At 37.1% G+C, this 14,741-nt stretch overlaps 1 protein-coding gene across 1 annotated transcript in view; it reads left to right on the top strand.

Annotated features, from left to right (window-relative positions):
• Positions 1-2,379: 2,379 nt before the first annotated feature.
• Positions 2,380-14,741, top strand: part of rbfox3a (RNA binding fox-1 homolog 3a) — a 699,121-nt gene continuing 686,759 nt past the window's right edge. The window contains exon 1 of the mRNA XM_063003695.1: positions 2,380-2,498. The gene's annotated coding sequence lies outside the window, so the exon portion shown is untranslated. The remainder of the gene's footprint in view (positions 2,499-14,741) is intronic.

Here is a 14,741-nt window from a genome sequence, read left to right as displayed (position 1 = left end):
TCTTTCTGTCGTTACTGTACGTTGGACTTAATGAGATGTGCCCACCTCTAACTATTTTATTTCTGCTATAAGTTTAGGCACTTTGCTTTGTGTACGGAATGCCATAAACACATGTTGCACTTTGTTTAATATGGAACACTTGAGAATTTGATAATATGGACATAAACCCTGTTTACATTTAGCTTTGTGTCATATTATTATGCCATACAGTTTGTTGTTAAAATAAAAGACTAATTTTTAGAGGTAAATAAATCATTTAGATTAATCGACTAATTAATAAAATAGTCTATAGATTAATTGATAGAAAAATAGTCGTTAGTGGCAGCCCTAAATCTAACCCTTTATTACCTATACTACCATTGCATTGCCGTCCACTGGTGCATTAATGCACGTATGTTTAATTCAATGATTTTTTGGATCCAAATGCAGGTCAAATCAACACTCTTTTTTTAAATAGTTTTTTTAGAGAACTGCTCATGATCATATCTTGTATTATTAAATCAATTTATATCAGGATTGTCTTCATATAAAATGATTCTCATTTTCCTGTATGCTTGTTGCCAGTAGCGCCTACGCATAACAGCTGAGACAAAGTCCAACGTGGACTGACTTTGAATTTCAGAATGACGCTTGACCAGACACTGAGATATGCAGCGATCTAAAATTAAAAGTACAATCTCTATACTGCACTGGTGAAGGTCTTAGCATATGTACAGTAGATACATTTGTGTAAATAGTGGAGAAGCAAAAATGCAAATACCTCCAGATGTCTGTAGCACTTAAAACAGTTGAAGCGTTAATGTCTATCCATGCTCTGTGGTATGTACAAAAAATCCTCAGCTGGCCCACTTGACCCCAATTTTTAATTAAAATAGCAGAACGGAAATGGGTTTGAAAAGGGTTTTTTATGTATTTTAATTAAGGCAGTAATAACTAGTTTAATAAGCTTCAGTTATGAACACAAGACAGCTATGTTTCATGTTTTAATGGCATGTGTAGCATAAAAGATAATGCTGAAAATGATTCATTTTTTTATTTGTGCCCAAATGTCCTTCCAATCTAGTTGTGTCCAATTACCCGATTGCATTTCACATTGTCTGTACTGCTGCTGACCTCAACTCCTAACTAACATATGCCCCCTTTGACTGCTTTTTTCACCTGCACAAGACGAGCAATCAGTATAACTTACTAAGAGTCACACACATATGTCCATTATCCCGTCTCTGTGCAGACAGCATCGATCAGCCAGCAGAGGTCGCAATTGCATTAGCTATGAGGAATCTCTTCCGGCATCCAACCCAATGAACAAGCCAATCACTGTCTATACAAGCGCCCAGACTGCCTGTAGCAGACCTGAGATTTGAACTCATGTTCTAGATGTCAGCTCTGGTGTGTTAGCATGTTTTACGCTATGTCACCTAAGCGCCTACAAAGTATACTAATATTATACACCGATCAGCCATAACATTATGACTCCTGGTTTCTACACTAACAAAACATACAGAGATAGGTCAGTGTAAGACGGACGCTGCTTGTTTTCAGTGCCATGATCTTTGCATCAATTGTAAAAGAAAAACCTCACAAAATAAATTTGAATTTGTTTTACGGGACAAAGAAGTTTGTGTAGTATTCACCTAGTCTCAAAAACACGGTGGTGAAAATTCTTTGATTGCCATGATGGGCATTTTTAGTTTTGGTTGATTTCGAGTGTACACCCCTACAGTAAAGCATCAGTCTAGTGCATGTGAGATGGTTCTTACAAGAATATTGGTGTATATATGTTGCAAGTAAGCTTTTAAAAGGAAGAGATAGTGAAGAAAGAGGAGGGGACACCATGCGCTGGTGTCGTCCAGAACCTGTCAGCCTGCGTTAGCGGGCAGAATGAGAGAAGAGTTTGCGTGAAACTGTCAGCGCACCCTCTCCTCCTCCGCTTTCTCTCCTTCTTCCTCTTCCTCCCCGCTCTTCCATTCCTCCCTCCTCCGCTGAGCTTTCCCTTTCTGATATTTCTCACAGTGTAAGCCTTAGCCAGTGAGTGAATGCTTAGGCACTACCCCCTTCAGCCCCCCCTTCTCCACCCTCGTGAGTACACGTGTGTGTGTGTGTATACACACACACTGCAGGCGTGTGTAGCTGAACAGGCGTACTGGGCTCCTAGCTATGTGTGAAGACACGCACAGCACGCCAAAGAAGCAGCAGCAGCACTGAATCTGATGTCTGCTTTCTTCCAGGACTGATCGCATTGCAGACCCATCCCATTTCTCTCTATCTTATTCTCTCTCTCTTTCTCATTCTCTCTCTTTCTCTTATTCCCTTGCTTTCTCTCTGTCTCTAATTCTTGTACAAGCGTGTAGTGCTGAAAGAAGGAAAGACCCTCTCTCTCACACTTTTAGTTCCTCACTCTCTTTTCTCTCAATCTTCATATCCTGCGGTGGGATAAGCAGCGAGAGGATGAGCCCCTGATCCTATGCTGGACCCTGATTGACCTGACAGCTCAAACTGTGAGTATACAAGACTCTCTGTCACCTCCTACACACACACAAACACAGAAATACAAAAAAACTGCTTACATACACTGACACAACCTTACAAATACCCAGAGGTGTAAGATGGCATTATTAGGTCACAATAGTTGATGATGCAATAGTCTATAAAATTGACTTTTCTGCCTATTGTTTCATATTGAACTGTTCTGTTGTTTTCTTTCCATTGTGGAAACTACTTCATTGTGGGGGAAAAAGTCAAATCTGTGACATCTCCCTCACTCCTACCAGCGTGCCTCCAGCACGTTATTTACATTTGGCGAAACAAACATCCGCTGGCTATGTATGAGCTGATTCCCTGATTCTTTTAAAATGATGCACGGGTTTGACGTCGCACTCACTAAGTCGCTAAAGAAGTGCCTACGGAGATTCACTGTCATATCTCGTCTTATGCCATTTTTAAAAGTACACCATGCTCTCTTCTCTTACTTGAAACGGTGCATTTATCTGTCATGCTGTCACCGTCGCCGCTCAAGCTGACGTTACAGGAGTGCAGCGAGAACTAGTAAAGATCTGAAATGTTACAGAATAACATTAGTGTTCTAGGTGGATTAAGCATGTGTTATATTTAGGGTGAAGTATGTGAGCAAATTTGGCTTTGGATTTTCAATATTCAGCTTTAGAAGTACCTGTTTTATTTCATTAATAGTACTGGATGTGCTTTCTGTTCAACTTAACTATGGGTAGAAGTAGACATTACATTAAAATGGGCTACACTACATTTATGTGTATAATTGTATAGGAGTATAATTTTCACTTGAATTAAAAAAAAAGACTTAGCACAAGTACTGCTAAAAGTATTTTAGTTGAATAACAGTGTTGATGTAATAGATTGTATTAATCTAATAACGATTCACATGAGTAAATCTGACTCTATTTCACCTTATTATTTACTATCTTAAATGAATTGGTTAGCTTATGGTTTAATGCTGTAGTTTGTGGTTGCCCTTTCATTATTTCGTTATTTAATTAAATAGTATTGAGCACTGTGAACCCTTCTTTGTTGGCCAGTCTAGTCATAAATTGGTGCTGAATGTCTGAACTGTTATATCAGGGTACTTTTGTAAAAGGGCTTTGGGTTTGCAAAAACTGCTTTCAAAAATAATAATAAGTAGTAGTAATAATAAGAAATAATAATAAGTACTACTACTACTACTAATAAGTAATAGTATTACAGTATTTAATAATATGGCTTCTACTACTACTAATGATAATAATAATAATAATAATAATAATAACAATAATTAATAGTATTACAATATTTAATAATACGGCTGCTACTACTACTACTAATAATGATAATAATGATAATAATTATAATAATAATAATAATAATGATTACTACTACTACCAATAATAATAATAATAATAATTAAGATTATTATTATTATAGTATTTGATACTACGGCTTCTACTACTACTTATAATACTACTACTACTACTAATAATAATAATAATAATGATAAGTACTACCACTACTATTACTACTATATAATTATCACTATTATTTTATTACAGTATGTAATACTATGGCTTCTATTACCACTACTGCTAAAAATAATACTAATAATGATAATAATAATAAGAATATATTTCATATTTATTATTATTATTATTATTTTCAATTATTATTGTTAATATTATTCACCACTAATAACCACTTCATCCCAGAAATATGCCTGAAACATTGTGTTCGGGGTTGGAATGAATCCCAAATAGCGCATTAACCACTCGCTCATTAAAACCTACCTAGAAGCAATTTAAAGTAGGTGATACACCTACTGCCAGGTTTAAGGGAGGTGAAAAGAAACCAATTTCTGGCCAAAAAAAAATAAAATAAAAAAATACACCAACATGGTGAGAACATGACAGACCTTACACAGTCAGTGAAGGTTAGGATCAAACCCTGGTCTCTGGAGCTGTGCTGCATACCATCATTCAGTGGTGCATTGATGCAGCAGGTGGAACTGGTGTCGGATCACTGAATCCAGATTTAAACCTTTTTGGCATGCTCTCCTTATGTGTATGTGGGTTTCTATAGTACTAAGAAAGGTGACTGGCTTTCTGTCCAGGTTATCTGTCTTGCAAACAGTACTTAAATAATAATTTCTTAATAATAATAATAATAATAATAATAATAATATTAATATTAGCTCATGTTTTGTAATAGTAATGTACAATGGCTTTTAATGTAAAAATGTTTTAGCACATCATGTAAACCCAAAAAACCACAAGCGCTGGCCTTTCAGTACAGTAAGAGATACATCCAGTATGAGAGACAGTAAGATAGAGTCTCGCGTTCAGCTTGCTTGTCTCTGTTTGCTCGAGCACTGAAGCATGCCTGACAACTAAAACAGCAACACAGTACCATCCACATTGTGTCAAAAGTCAGTCTGCAACCTCATGCTTTAACAAATGCATGATGCACATCTGAGCAAATGAAATGGTTTGCCACACAGTTTAGAACGCAGATATAGATCTGATTTTATTTGTCAGTGGTGATATGATAAAGGTAAAGAGGTAGTAAGGGCTTTATCGGTATATCTGTAGATTTATCAGTATACTGTCAAGCTCAGTGCATTGCAATCCATGCTAAGTTGATTGTACATAATTCATATGAACTCTTCAGCTTTGCTAGACTGATTAAGCCTAGAGATCATTTTTCATAGGAGGATGCTGATGGCTGGTGTAATGTAGTTCTCTGCCTGATATAATGTATGGTTTCAAAAACCGGGTTATATACTATTAGAGGTGTTATTACAATTACAGATCGACTCAATTACAGATCTCGCAGCATCTCAGCATGTAAGCAAACTGCTCTATAAATGTAGCAAAGTGTCATGAAATTAGGAGTGATTTAGGTCCTTATTTTGCCTCATTGTGTGTCCTGTGCATGATGGTCCTATTAGTCTAGTGCCTGGAGATGGCTTCATTTCTCAAAATTTTGTCAGTATCCTGCTGGGACACACATGGCAAATGACAGACAGCGCAAGCTGATTGAGGTGTTTGGTCAGAGAACATTAATTCTGCATAATACAGCTATATATTTTAGTAAAGAAAAAAAAAGATGAATAATTTAATGGTGAAAGTTTTAACTTTAAAGCATACTAAGCAAAACTATTGCACTATAAAATATGCATCTAAAGGCAAAACAAAGACTGTGCATTATTGTGGATTATATGCATGACTGTGCATTATAGAGGAGTTCTTGTCCATTATTGTTGCTTGTAGTTGTTAACTGTGCTTAACAGGGGTTATGCATGCGTTGGTTAATAATACATTAGCAGTCATTAAACTAAAATGGTGTTTTATGGCTAGAAAGTGCACTCAGAAAAATGACAATCCCATATAGTCTCATAAGTACATTTGAGAACGGACTGTTTTTAGAGTTTCTGGCTAAACAAAGGGCCGCTCAGGTGGCGCAGCGGTAAAAACACACGCTGGAACCAGAGCTGGGATCTCGAATACATCATATCAAATCTCAGCTCTGCCTGCCAGCTAGGCTAAGCAGTCCCATGAACAACGATTGGCCTGTTGTTCAGATATGGGCGGGACTAAGCCGGATGGGGTCTCTCTCTCATGACTGGTGCAATTACAACCTCTGCTGGCTGATTGATGGCGCCTGCACAGAGATAAGAAAAGAGCGCTCTCAGGTTGTGTCTCTCCGTACACAGTGCTGAGCTGCACTGCACTCGTCAAAGTGTAGGTAATAAGACGCATATGGCTGATGCCCACGTGTCGGAGGGGGCGTGGGTTAGCTTTGTTCTGCTCAATCAGAGCAGGGATCGGCATTGGTGGAGAGGAAGCATGACATAATTGGGCAACTGGACATGCTAAAAAGGGAGAAAAAGGGGAGAAAATGCATAATAATAATAATAATAATAAAAACAACTTAAAAAGAAAAGTTTTATTTTTTTTAATAGTGACTCACCCACATAAGTATGATTGTATAGGAATGAATTTGGTTAGCTGTGAATTGAACGCTGGGGAGACCAAATGTCCTGGGATTTGGAGGTGGCATTCTGTAACATTCCTGCAATATTAACAACTCATTAAAACACTGACGGATCTTAACATACATAAAGCTAGTAAGTGAAATATGTTTATTTATATTTTCAACATCACTACATGGGGGGCATTTTGAGCATATCTGAACATTTCAGTATCACAGTTTATATTATGATCACTGCCTTGATTTACAACATGCACTTTCCCTTAAACTTAATCTATAGAAAAGATGTACGGATAAAGCCGACTTCAATTAAGGGATGAAGCAGTGTCATGGTGAAATGTAACACTACTGGCTGTGCTACTGAATGTTGCATGTTACTGACTAAAGGATTAAGTATTTTTGAATTATTCATCAAATTATCTATTTTTATTCAGTGTTTCTTGCAATATTCACCATAAAATACCATAAAAAGCACACATTTACATTCTCAGCATTTAGCAGATGCTCTTATCTGGAGCACCTTGAATGTGCGTCCTTAGTAAACATTCCACTACTTTAGTTCAAGTAGACAGTGACTGAAGGATACAAACCTGCTGAAACCCTGTTAGAACAAAGCTATAGATATATGAGAGAGATTTTGAAGATGGTGAGAGACTTAGATGTTCAGACAGACAGGGGGGAAGTTTGCTCCAGCACTTGGGTGCGAGTACAGGAAAGAGCCTTGATTTGTTTCTTTCTCAAGTTCTTAGGGTTTTATGACTTTTCTAAGGTAGAAAAGGTCAGCGTTGGTCCATTTTGGCTTTGTAAGTGAGCATCATTATTTAAAATGAATGCGGGCAGCTAAAGGAAGCCAGTAAAGAGAACGCAGCAGTGGGGTAATGTGGCAGTGATTGGGTTGGTTGAAAACCAGGCTGGCAGCTGGATTTTAAATGAGTTGAAGGGGTTTAATAATGGACATTGGGCATGACACACCCATTATTACTGGACACAAGTGGCTTCATAAAAAAAAAAAATGTGACCATCCAACATGTCTTTCTTTTTTTTTCTTCTTAGACAGAATTTTGTACAGCATAAAAAAACTAGAAATATTTGTCGATTGTCAAAAAATTGTCAATTTAAATTGAAAATAGCTTTTTCAGCTACAGTGGTTCTGGGACTGGCGTTGAGTTTCAAGGTATTTTTTTTCCCCATAAGAATGTATGGGAAACCTGTTAATGCGCTCCATGGTCCCGCAGACTTGCATATATATATACAGTGTATCACAGAAGTGAGTACACCCCTCACATTTCTGCAGATATTTAAGTATATCTTTTCATGGGACAACACTGACAAAATGACACTTTGACACAATGAAAAGTAGTCTGTGTGCAGCTTATATAACAGTGTAAATTTATTCTTCCCTCAAAATAACTCAATATACAGCCATTAATGTCTAAACCACCGGCAACAAAAGTGAGTACACCCCTAAGAGACTACACCCCTAAATGTCCAAATTGAGCACTGCTTGTCATTTTCCCTCCAAAATGTCATGTGATTTGTTAGTGTTACTAGGTCTCAGGTGTGCATAGGGAGCAGGTGTGTTCAATTTAGTAGTACAGCTCTCACACTCTCTCATACTGGTCACTGAAAGTTCCAACATGGCACCTCATGGCAAAGAACTCTCTGAGGATCTTAAAAGACGAATTGTTGCGCTACGTGAAGATGGCCAAGGCTACAAGAAGATTGCCAACACCCTGAAACTGAGCTGCAGCACAGTGGCCAAGATCATCCAGCGTTTTAAAAGAGCAGGGTCCACTCAGAACAGACCTCGCGTTGGTCGTCCAAAGAAGCTGAGTGCACGTGCTCAGCGTCACATCCAACTGCTGTCTTTGAAAGATAGGTGCAGGAGTGCTGTCAGCATTACTGCAGAGATTGAAAAGGTGGGGGGTCAGCCTGTCAGTGCTCAGACCATACGCCGCACACTACATCAAATTGGTCTGCATGGCTGTCACCCCAGAAGGAAGCCTCTTCTGAAGTCTCTACACAAGAAAGCCCGCAAACAGTTTGCTGAAGACATGTCAACAAAGGACATGGATTACTGGAACCATGTCCTATGGTCTGATGAGACCAAGATTAATTTGTTTGGTTCAGATGGTCTCAAGCATGTGTGGCGGCAATCAGGTGAGGAGTACAAAGATAAGTGTGTCATGCCTACAGTCAAGCATGGTGGTGGGAATGCCATGGTCTGGGGCTGCATGGGTGCAGCAGGTGTTGGGGAGTTACATTTCATTGAGGGACACATGAACTCCAATATGTACTGTGAAATACTGAAGCAGAGCATGATCCCCTCCCTCCGGAAACTGGGTCGCAGGGCAGTGTTCCAGCATGATAATGACCCCAAACACACCTCTAAGACGACCACTGCTTTATTGAAGAGGCTGAGGGTAAAGGTGATGGACTGGCCAAGCATGTCTCCAGACCTAAACCCAATAGAACATCTTTGGGGCATCCTCAAGCGGAAGGTGGAGGAGCGCAAAGTCTCGAATATCCGCCAGCTCCGTGATGTCGTCATGGAGGAGTGGAAAAGCATTCCAGTGGCAACCTGTGAAGCGCTGGTAAACTCCATGCCCAGGAGAGTTAAGGCAGTTCTGGGAAATAATGGTGGCCACACAAAATATTGACACTTCAGGAACTTTCACTAAGGGGTGTACTCACTTTTGTTGCCGGTGGTTTAGACATTAATGGCTGTATATTGAGTTATTTTGAGGGAAGAATAAATTTACACTGTTATATAAGCTGCACACAGACTACTTTTCATTGTGTCAAAGTGTCATTTTGTCAGTGTTGTCCCATGAAAAGATATACTTAAATATCTGCAGAAATGTGAGGGGTGTACTCACTTTTGTGATACACTGTATATATATATATATACATATATATAGGCTTATGTAAAATAATGGGCTTATTTTTGTAACTTATACACTGAAAATAACACAATTATAATATAAAGACACTGAAATAAAAATCTGATTCTTACAATTTCTCAAAACCCTGAGCTGCACAAGATTAAAAGTGAAACAGTGAGGAAAATCCAGCTAAACACAGATACATGTGGACACTTTCAGAGTGGATTTGACGGTTATTCCACACAAATGCAGTTTTGTCTTATGCCAAGCGCTGAAAAAGCGATTGTTAATTTGAAATTAAATAAATAATAAAAAAAAAACCCAAAACTGAACACGTTGAGTTTAAGGGTACAAATTTCTCGACGAAGGAATTGAGTTTAAAAGATTTTGAGTTTAGGGGACGTTGAGTTACAAGGTACCACCATATTTTAACATATTTTAACCATATCATAACCAATATTGTATTTAAAGAATAGAATTTGCCTACATGAAGCCATATAATATGATATGAAATACTCGTCTTGTGTGCCTAGTAAAAAAATCTTTATAAATTTCACACTGATTTCACACTGTCTTTTGTAAACATTATATTTTCTTATTTCTTGCTCTGGATACCAAAAACTGACTGCAAAGCTGGACTTAATGCTGTTTGTTGCTGGTGTGGATATTGCACATTTAAAAAGCCCCCGAATTTTAAATGTGAATCATTAACAAAGTGGACACGACTCCCATGAGTACTGTCCAAGAGTTGCTACTTTCTACATCATATGAATGTTAAATCATATAAAAGTTGCACACTTTACCAGCAATATTGCACACGGTAAGCACAATCAGTAATTTTGGAAAATAGATGAAAGTACATGAATGCAATAGCAGGTATTTTTAATGTAACATGTAATTTTCACATAAATGCTACAGCTTCACAAACAAAAACAACATTTGCTTATGGGGAGGCATTACGTACCCTTATCAATATGTTAAAGCACCACTGATTTGGTCTGTGTACTGTACGGAATCATGTAATGAAGCCAGGCTTCTGTGTAACTGAATTTGATTCAGCTGTATTTTCACCATGAGGTGGGGTAGGCCAGGATTAAAGGTAGCTGCTGACCTCACCTTGCACCCCCTGCTGTCACTGAATCCAAAGGAGTGACTGATGCAAGTCTAAAGGATCTACTTGATTATGTTCAATGGAGAGCTTTCTCCTCTCCTGCTTTATTTATTGCTCGCTTTCATCGGGCTGGAGCATGGAGTGATAAATCTGTCACGCTCAGATCTAACACACACACACACACCTTTCCCAGTTTCAAAACCAGAACACTCCAAGCTTTTCGCACAGGTAAAGGTATTGAGGTGAAGCTAGGGTTACTTAATATTTTTTTTTCTCATGGTGTGATTTAACGCACAGTAAACAACATTACAAACAACTTTTATTTAAACAAAGATTAAGTTTTAGTTTTTGACAGATGTTTTGTGTGATTCAAGGCAAAAGTTCATGAGCAGTTCATGAGTTTGTATATTTTTGTTGCTTGTAATTTATGTTATTAAAAATTGGAACAAGAAGTGAGAAGTACATTTTGTCAGAAGTTTAAATCAAGATTTACATTTAAGTTTGAACATTTGTGGTTTAGAAAATATAAAAAATCTGTGACTGTATGTATATATTGACCCAGCATTTTAAGGACACCCATAATATACTTTTTGAACAAAAACTTTAGGGTTACAGGTGGTAACTGCAACAGGAATGTCTACCTTTTCATTTAGGCACCACTACAAACAGCAAATTAAGCTTAGCTAAAAGCTTAGCTTTTGCTCATTTAAAAAAAGTGTATTTCATAATTTCCCTAATAACCACATAGCATAATTACTTCATCACAACACCAGTGCCATATTTGGCTGTTGGCATAATGATATTGCTGTGAAATGTTGCATTTGCTTTTTGCAAAATGTTATAAGACTCTTGTTGTCCAAAAACTTTTTTTATTCACATTTTTATTTTTGTCTCACTAGACCACTATTTAAAAAGGGATTGAGATTATTTAGGTCTTTTCCAAATGACAGAAACTGTTAGCATACATTGTTTCTATTGGATAGCAGTTGTTTCCCTTTTGCTACCAGGAACTTTAGAACTAAATTTAGCTGAGACTAAAGACACTTTCTGGATGAGTTGTTGTTAAGCCCTTGGTAGAATTGTAGCTGGTTGACTTTTCCTAGATCGATTCAAACTGTTTCAGAATTCTCTCAGTGGTTTGGGGAATGGTTATGTAACTCTTTCAAGAGAGTTTTTTTTAATGACTTTGTTCTCTGTACTTGTGGAATTTTTTTAGAATGTGCCATGCTGTACAAGTTTAAGATATTTAAAGCACTGGTTGTGTGTAAATAGTTAAATTGTCTTACACATTTACTTTGAAGTGCTGGTAAACATCCATTCTAAAAAACCACAACAGCTTAAATACGATCTGTTAGAGTGAATGATCTGTAATTCACTGTACAGTAGTTAGGAATACTGTACAGGTGCATCACTTGCTTTTATGCTACAGAACTGTGAAATACTATTTACCCCTTACCAAATTTCTTCTATTTCTTCATTCTATTTTTGCTCATTTGTTACATTTAAGTTTAAAATCTTCCAACTGATTTGAATATATTTGAATATAATTTAACAGAGACAACATGAAACACAAAATTAAGATTTTAAATGATCAATCCATTTATTAGAGATAAAGATTTATTTAAAAACTCTGTCACCAGTGTAAAAAAAAAAGTAAGTGTCACCCCTGGCAGTAACAAATACAATGAAACATTTGCAGTAACGTGTAATAAGTAATAAATTGTAAGTAATAAGTAATAAATAATTGTTTGTAATTCTGCTACATTGGCGGACTTTCCAACATCAGCTGCCTTTTAAGCTCTTGCCACAGCATGCCAATAGGATTCAAATCAGGACTTCGACTTGGCCAGTCCAAAACCTTCATTTTTTTCTTTTATGCCGTTTAGATGCGGACTTGCTTGTGTGCTTTAAATTACTGTCCTGCTGCATAACCCAACTGCGCTTGAGCTATGGGTCATGAACCAATGGCCAAACATTCTTCTTCAGGATTTTCTGATAGAGAGCAGAATTCGAGGTTTTATCAGTTACGACAAGTCATCCAGGTCCTGACAGTCCCAGACCATCAAACTAACTCCATCATGTTTGATTGGTGGCACGAGGTGTTAGCTATACACCTTTGACTCATCAGTCTACAGAATATTACACAGAATATTAACAAGTCATTATCAACAAAAAGTGTTCGTCATTTAGTTGGGTTGTCATTTCCAATATTTACAGTAGTTTGATAATCTGAAACGCATACATGTGATAAACATGCAAAGATAGAAGAAATTAAAAAGGGGCAAATACTTTTTCACAGCATGGTATGTGCAGTGCTATGGCACTTACGTATGCTGTGAAAGAGAGCTAAATATAACGTGTGCCTATGTATGTAGCACTGAATGTGTCAATGTCTTAATCCGCAAAGTCTTTCATACTGCCAGTTAGATCTTTTGATTCCTTCTTGGCGTTCTCCCAGTGCAGTACATCAATAGAGACCAAGGTTTACATCTTTGAAGCAAAGATTGTTTCGTAGGCCCGGAAACACTGAGTCATCCGCATATCATAAATTGTCATGCTGTGTATTTTTGTGGATAGAGTAGTGCCACGACCAGACTCTTAATCATCCAGAATGCATCTGTAGCTGCTGCAGTAAATGGTGGATCCCTTACCGACGTCACATCTTACTTTGTGATTTTTGATCTGCTGGAAACGATAAAATTGCTGAGTCAGGTTTTAATCGGTGAATCAACATTATTTGGACATCATTAACCAGAGTGCTTATGTAGGTGGTGTATGCACACAGGTGTGTGTGTGTGTGTGTGTGTGGGGGGGGGGGGGGGGGGGGGGGGGGGCTACCGCATGTGTGTGTGTGTGTGGGGGGGGCTACCGCATGAGAAACTTTTTATGTCTCCATGTCTTCTAAATTATAACCATTAATACAGTTGCTTAACAGCGACATTGATGCTGTTTACTAATAGCCCTCCTTCTTTGCTGCTATAACAGCATTAACTCATGTGACTCCTCTTTTTGAGTGTATCTTTGAAAATGTGTTCATTTAAAACAAGCATTTAACGAGTATGGGTCTTTTCATTATAGGGGGACCAGTCATGCTAGAATAGGAACATATAACAGATTTCATACACCTGTTAGGAATGGGTGTGGCTAAAACAACTCATCTTAAGTAGGATGGCTGTCAACATACTTTTGAACATATAGTGTATTTTGGCTGATATTATGGTATAGATAGATGATAAAATGTTGTACGAACTGTAACAAACAGTACTTTTATTAAATTGAACTGCTCTGCATGATTTCCACTGAGTGATAAGTTAGCATGGCAGAGAAGAGATATTTAATTCATTCAGGACTGACTGAACACAGAGTTAGTAATTAAAAAGCACACTAGCTCTGCTGAGTGGATTAAGTGGATTTTTTACATACAGAGCAGAACAGTAAAACCCAAGCAGACCTTTTTAACGCCTTAAAATAAAACTGAACTAGCTATTTACAGACTGAATTCAATATCAGAACAGTTTGCTGATCTCATGCACTATTTTAACATACTGTTTCTAAAAATGCTGTATCATTAAATGTATTGTTAGTGTTATATAAAATAATATGCAAAATTATGGATGATTTTGTCCAACGTTCTTCACCCCTTCTTTTGGTACTGCAGACGATGACAGATCATACAATAGAAAACTTCATTTTCATATGTACCATACCCGAAGCAGTAGCACAAGCCAATAGTATTTGTGGGTTTGATGCAGGCAGAGATTTTAGTTTTAGACAAAGTGCTTTAACCAAAAAAAAAAAGAAAAAAATTATAAAAAAAGAAAATAATGAAAAGAAAACATTGAAAAAATATTAATAAATAAATAAAAAGATACAATAAAAAAATTTAATCTAAAAAATAAAAAAGAAATAATAATTGAATTAAAAATTAAAACAATAATTAAAAATACAAATAATACAAGATAAAAAACAAAAATAAATATAATTGTTACTCCTAGCCATACCAGTCTGTAAAACTATATACGGGGTAAATTCACTATTAGATGTTGCAAAGCACGAACGGTCATGCTCTCTTTTAACATTCTGTTTCTAAAAAAGCTGTTAAATGTACTGTTAGTGTGGTATAAAATAATATGCACAATTCTGGATGATTTTGTCCATTGTTGTCCACCCTTCCGTTGGTACTGCGGACGATGACAAATCATACAATAGAAGTTAGGCTTTATTTTTATATGTACCATACCTGGGGCAGCTCA

The sequence above is a fragment of the Trichomycterus rosablanca genome, chromosome 10, assembly GCF_030014385.1.
Source record: "Trichomycterus rosablanca isolate fTriRos1 chromosome 10, fTriRos1.hap1, whole genome shotgun sequence".
NCBI lineage: Eukaryota > Metazoa > Chordata > Actinopteri > Siluriformes > Trichomycteridae > Trichomycterus > Trichomycterus rosablanca.
The sequence above is the reverse complement of the archived record's forward strand: the minus strand, read 5'-3'. Positions and strand labels throughout refer to the sequence as shown.